The 6,244-nt window shown below is 45.0% G+C and overlaps 1 pseudogene; it reads left to right on the plus strand.

Annotated features, from left to right (window-relative positions):
* Window positions 1-3,011: 3,011 nt before the first annotated feature.
* Window positions 3,012-5,945, plus strand: LOC124653846 (annotated as a pseudogene).
* Window positions 5,946-6,244: the final 299 nt, after the last annotated feature.

The following is a 6,244-nucleotide window of genomic DNA, read 5'->3' on the forward strand; positions in this document are numbered from 1 at the left end:
TTGAGAAGATCTTGAGCCGGTTCGGCTATATTGATAGCAAGCCTTCTTCAACACCTTATGATCCCGGTGTGACACTACGCAAGAACCGGAGGATTGCCATAGATCAATTGAGATATTCTCGGATCGTTGGCTCACTCATGTACTTAGCGAGCGCGACTAGACCCGACATCTCTTTTGCTCGTTAGCAAGTTGAGTAGGTTCATGTCAAACCCGGGTACCGATCATTGGCATGCACTTGATAGGGTCATGCGCTACCTATGTGGTACAATGAGTTATGGGATTCACTATTCAGTGGCACCCAGTCTGTGCTTGAAGGATATAGTGATTCGAATTGGATCTCGGATGTAGCTGATCCGTACGCCACAAGTGGGTATGTATTTACCTTTGGAGGTGGCGCAGTGTCATGGAGATCTTGTAAGCAAACCATATTGACGAGGTCAACTATGGAAGCAGAACTTATCGCTTTAGACACAACCACTCGTTGAATCGGAATGGTTGCGTGAGCTCTTGATGGACTTGCTCGTGGTTGAAAAACCTGTTCCGGCAATCCTTTGAATTGTGACAATCAAACTGTAATTGTCAAAGTGAACAATTCTAAGGATAACGCGAAGTCATCAAGACACGTCAAGAGACGTTTGAAGTCTGTCAGGAAATTGCGAAACTCCGGAGTAATAACTGTTACATATATTCAAACAGACAAAAACCTGGCAGATCCCTTTACAAAGGGACTATCACGTAATGTGATAGAAAGTGCATCGAGGGAGATGGGTTTGAGACCCGTTGATGTTACACCATAGTGGTAACCCAACCTTTGTGATCGGAGATCCCGTGAATTAGGACCCGGGAAGAACAAACTAGTGGTTTAATTGAGGAGAGTATTCTCGTAACCCTCTCTATGTGAAGATGCACAACTCTCGGTTGTTGTAAGGCAGGTTGGCAACAAGCCTTAATGTGTTTATGTTGGCTATTTTAGCAAAGATGCTCGTCCTACAGAGCATTCTTGAAATAACACACCTATATGAGTCCGATTGTTAAACGTCGCAATCTATGAGATTTGGGTGATCTCTAGTAAACTCATGAAGAGACCACGAAGTATGACGCATATGCTTCACCCGCGGGGTAGGCTACCGGCAGCCATGTACTCGGTCATGACTTTGAGTGAAACCCCGTTCACGCAAAACTTGCAATTCAAGGCTTAGTCCATTGTTCAAGTGTGAATGGATGTAGCTTAAGGTTCTAGGCGGAAGTTCAACTTAACAGTCTCCGTCGAAACACTGGTATATAAACAAGCAGCGAGTATTGGTAAATCTCTAAATGGGGATTTGAGATCTGGTGGGGGATTGTTGAAATATTGGGCCTACACTTAATGGCCCATACTAGATTTCAGATTTTCCCTATAAATCTCAAAGCCCACTTAGTGGCAGCCTTGTGAGTTTGAGCCCAAGTTGGTGGCAGCTCACTAGGGAGTGGCAAGAGGTGGGAAGTTTAGTCCCACATGGAAAGTTGGGAGGAAGTTAGACCACCTTATAAGGTGGGTTGTTCCACCACTAGTAAGTGAGTGAGAATAGGAGTGCTACACGCGCGCTCCTCCTCCTCCTCGCTCGCTCGTCTCGTCTCGACTCGACTCGACACGACACGTCACGACGCGCGCCGCGCTCGTGGTGAGTGGATTGAGCCTCGAGCCGAGACTTTCCTTACTTTTTGCAGCTCAGGAAAACGAACAGAGTCCTAGACGGACGCGTCGCAGTTAGTCGGTTCGGGTCGCTCCCGGATCGTGGGCTATCTGTAACCGACACTAGGGTTTCCCGAGCCTATATAATCCCTCTCCTGCCCGGCTACCGCAGAAACATATCTAATACACGAGTTAGGGTTTCCACCTCTCTCTGCTTGCGCCGCCATCGTAGCCTACTCCATCCCACGCGCCGACGTGCATCGGCGAACGGGAGAGCAGGTCTCCGGAACCGCTCGTCCTTGCGATCCTGTACGGGAGAGGGCGAATTAGGTTTTTGGGAAGCGCTCTGCGCGACTGCTCAAGCTCTTCATCACGGGTCGCCTTCCGTCCAAGTCGGGCGGTGCCGCCTACCGTCGTCTTCAACGCCGTCTACTTCGACCCGTCATCCCCGTCATCAACAACGTTGTCATCAACAACGTTATCGCTCGCGACATCATCTGCTACACCTCCACCGCCACCTCCACCAGATCGGTACGTGCGACATATCTCGATCTGTTTAGCGATGGATGCTTTGCCGTTTGTGTTGATGCTACTCATGTTGATTAATGCATCTAGTATGTTAGAGTTTCACATGTTAGTAGTTGTTGTCATCATGTTTTATATTCTGGAATTAATCATGGAAATTGTGCCTAATTATCCAACAAGGATGTCCTTACCAACTACTCCCTCCGATCTGAATAAATTGACGCTAGTTGTGGACATTTAGTAACCTACCTAAATACATATGTCACGTCAATTAAAGTTGATCAAAGGGAGCACTAGTTCACTCTTGTATATATAACACTACTTGGGTCCGATTGAAGAGAACAACAAGATTACACACATGTTCCGACATCGCTTAACCACTACACACATGGAAAGTGAGTATACACATTTCAGGCTCATCTGTACAAAGTTTGGGGATGGGAGGTACAAGAAAAGACACTAGCCCGTAGTACCGGAAAAAGAGCAAACAATTACATTTACTTTTGACCTTGTTAAAATCGTAAAGCACAGGGTCAAAAAAAAAATCCTAAAGCACAAGGATTGGGTCGAGGACTGGAGAATCACAGCAGTGACTGATGTGCCCCTGTCCCTGTCCCCACCTCTTGCACTCTTGCTGCTCCTACTCTTGCTGTTCCTACTCTTGCAGGCTTGAAGCCCAGTTTCAGAAAAATAAAAGGTTGAGAGCGGGCCTCGTTTTAGACTTCCATTTGGGCCCGATGGGCCGTATAGAACAACAGATTATGTCGGTAACAGCAACCCTTCGTCCCATCGTCTTCCTCCTCATCGTGGGTAACAGCCGCCGCCTGCTCCCATCATCTTCGCCACCACGACTCGATACGTAAATTAATCGCTCTGTTGATTCGCGCCATGGGCTTCTTCCCGCTCCACCGGCTCATATCCTCGCAGCAGCGGGATCGCCGTCGCCGACGCCGCGGTAAGCACCCATCCCTGCCTCTGTACTCGTTAATTTTTTTTCAGCCCGCAATCTGCATATGTTCTTCGGCCAATGTCTAATTTCGGAGGGGATTAGAGAAGACGTGATTCTATTCTGTGATCGGATTACGCTATTTGCCACTAGTTGTAGTTGTAGCGGAGGGGATCGAACAGTACAATGAACACTTGACATGAGTCCTCAACACCGAATTGCTCCCTGATGGCTATGCAGTAGGCACCGTGTTCTTTTTAGCGGCTACTTTGATTGGGATGGAGGAGAACTGGGGCCGGCAGCGTTTCATGATGAAAGTTCTATTATTTCTGATCGATACTGAAACAGCTTTTATTTTTCTAATAATTGCTGTGATGCTGCCAATGTGCTCGCGCTGCTTGTATTATTCTGTTACTCGGTGCCTATGTATTGTCTGAAACTATTCATCTTATATATGGTGCAGGTGCTTCATTAGAGAAAAGAAACCACAAGGCCTGCCTACAAGACGGTGAAGCTACTCGGGCTGTTAAGAAAGCAGGGCCATGCCTTCCAGAGGTTTGTCATTGAACTCTGAAGATTTAGAAGTTGTATATTGCAATTGAAGATTTAGAAGTTGTATAGCTACGGTGAAACCTGTCGTTACGCCTTAGTATTCCTCGTTTAGATCTAGAACCTGACAGCCTTGTCAAGCTGATACTTGTGTTTTACAATGAGTATAATCTCAGTCGGTGTCACTTGATAGTTTTCGAGATCAATAATTCTTATGTGGTCACTTTCCGGAAGTTGACTTCGTGTGATTGTTTCAAAGTTGACTTCTTGCAGTTGGGCAACCAAACATTCAAGCCATCTTGTATGACTGAAACACATAGTAATAAAAACTGTTAATTACTCCTTGTTTTCCATTAGAAAGTGAAGTATTCAGTCACTGGAATCCCATGGGTCCTATTGTTACTCAATCTATTGTTCTCTTTCCAGAATGAGGTAACCGTTGACCTATAAAATTCCAATGCTGATTTTTTTGCTTGTATGCAGGACATCTGGATTCATATACATTCACTTCTGCCACTACAAGATGCTGCCCGCGCTGCCTGTGTATCTCGCACATTTCTACATTCTTGGAGATGCCGTCCCAACCTCACCTTAAGTCCGGAAACACTCAATTTGAAAAAAAATGGGAATGGAGAGGGTGGCGAAATATCAGATGATGTATCGGGATATCTTGCCAGGAATATTAACAGCATTCTGGGGAACACTGGGAATTGGTTTGAAGGCACTCAAGTTTGAATTACTTGATTGCCCTGATATAAGCTATCGCGATCTCAATAGTTGGCTCTGTTTTGCTTTAAAATCACAAGTAGAAGAACTTTCCCTTTGGCTGCATTCTTCTTTTACGGAAGTGTACAACTTCCCATGCTCACGTTTATCTGAGGGGTGTGGAAACTCGATACGGTCTCTTCATCTCAGCTGCTGTGTTTTCCGTCCCGTGGCTGGACTTGGTTGCTTAAGAAATCTGTCTATTCTAGAACTGTACGGGGTGTGCATTACAGGGGATGAATTAGGGTGGCTTCTATCCACTTCCCTTGCTTTGGAGGAACTGCATCTCATGGATTGTTCAGAGATAATTTGCCTTGAAATACCTTGCCTCCTGGACCGACTCAGCCACCTGGTGGTATCTGAGTGTAAAAGTCTGGAAGTGATAGAGAGCAAAGCTCCTAATCTATTAAGTTTTGTTTATACTGGTTCCCAAGTACAACTTTCATTTGGAGATTCGTTGCAAAACATGACTCTTATGGATTCAGTTTGGAACGAGATTATTTGTTATGCACGTGAAAGGCTTCCACACATGGTGCCCAGACTAGAATCTCTTGACATTTGTACATCTTTTGAGGTATACTCTTAAACTTTACTTTATGAATTACATAGTAACACTATGCGTATAAACAGCATCAGGTGCCTTTCTTTTCTTGGAATATGATTTCAACTGTGGCATTTTGTTCTTTTATTTATGTAGAGGGATACGCCGGTTGTACCTGGCGAATTCATCTACCTCAAGCACTTGAATTTTTCTTTTGTGGCATGGAGTAGTGGTTTTTGCCCGGACTATGATTACCTATCTCTGGTTTCTCTTCTTGATGCTTGTCCTGCCTTGGAGACTTTCACACTATCTGTAAGTCATGTCAATCTTGCGAAATTAATTAAAGAACCAAATTTATAGTACCTTGTATTATTTCAGTCACTATTGACATTGATCCTTGGCAGGTGTCACAGGATGGCATGGACCATGTCCCGGTTTCAGGAGATCCCTCATGTTTAAGGCAGATGACAGGGCACCGTCATAACAATCTGAAGGACGTAAGCATCTTGGGTTTCTGCTCCGCAAAGAGCATGGTTGAGCTTACATGCCATATACTAGAGAATGCGCCTTCCCTGGAGCGTCTGGTGCTGGACCCCAGTGCTACTGATGTCAGGGGTTGTAGTGACGAAAGTGTCTCATGCCTTCCCATCAGCAGGCGTATGGTAATGGAAGCTCGTAGAGCGGTCTCAGCAGTACAGAATTACATTGTGGGGAGAGTACCATCTACGGTTGAGTTGACAATTGTTGAGCCTTGCACCCGGTGCCATGGTGCTGTAGCTTGAGATGCCAAGCTATCGTAACTTTTTTTTGCGGTACTAGATGCTCTTAATTTTTGAGTGTGAAAATGAACATGTCATTCAACATAATGCTTTATTTACTGTTGAAGAATCTCCACCAAATGTGTAACCATGACACTTTGGTATTTGCTTGAATCATCATATTGATCACTGATCCTTGCGCCCCCTGCTGTCAGCAGTCCTGTTCGTAATCCTGTGGAGGATACGGGATACAGCCAACATCAAAGTTCTCACAATATGCATGCTTCTGAAGAACTCTTGCTCGACTCAACTTTGAACATCATACGTATGTACTTGTGCAATATTTTCATAAAAATGGCAACAATATGCTACTCAAGAATTAACTTGTGCAATAAGATACCACACTAAGATCACAGTAAAAAAAAAACATGATTGTATAGATGAAGTCCAGGATAGATCTATCCCAGCGCACGCTGAAAACATGGAAG

Source organism: Lolium rigidum, chromosome 5 (assembly GCF_022539505.1).
Source record: "Lolium rigidum isolate FL_2022 chromosome 5, APGP_CSIRO_Lrig_0.1, whole genome shotgun sequence".
NCBI lineage: Eukaryota > Viridiplantae > Streptophyta > Magnoliopsida > Poales > Poaceae > Lolium > Lolium rigidum.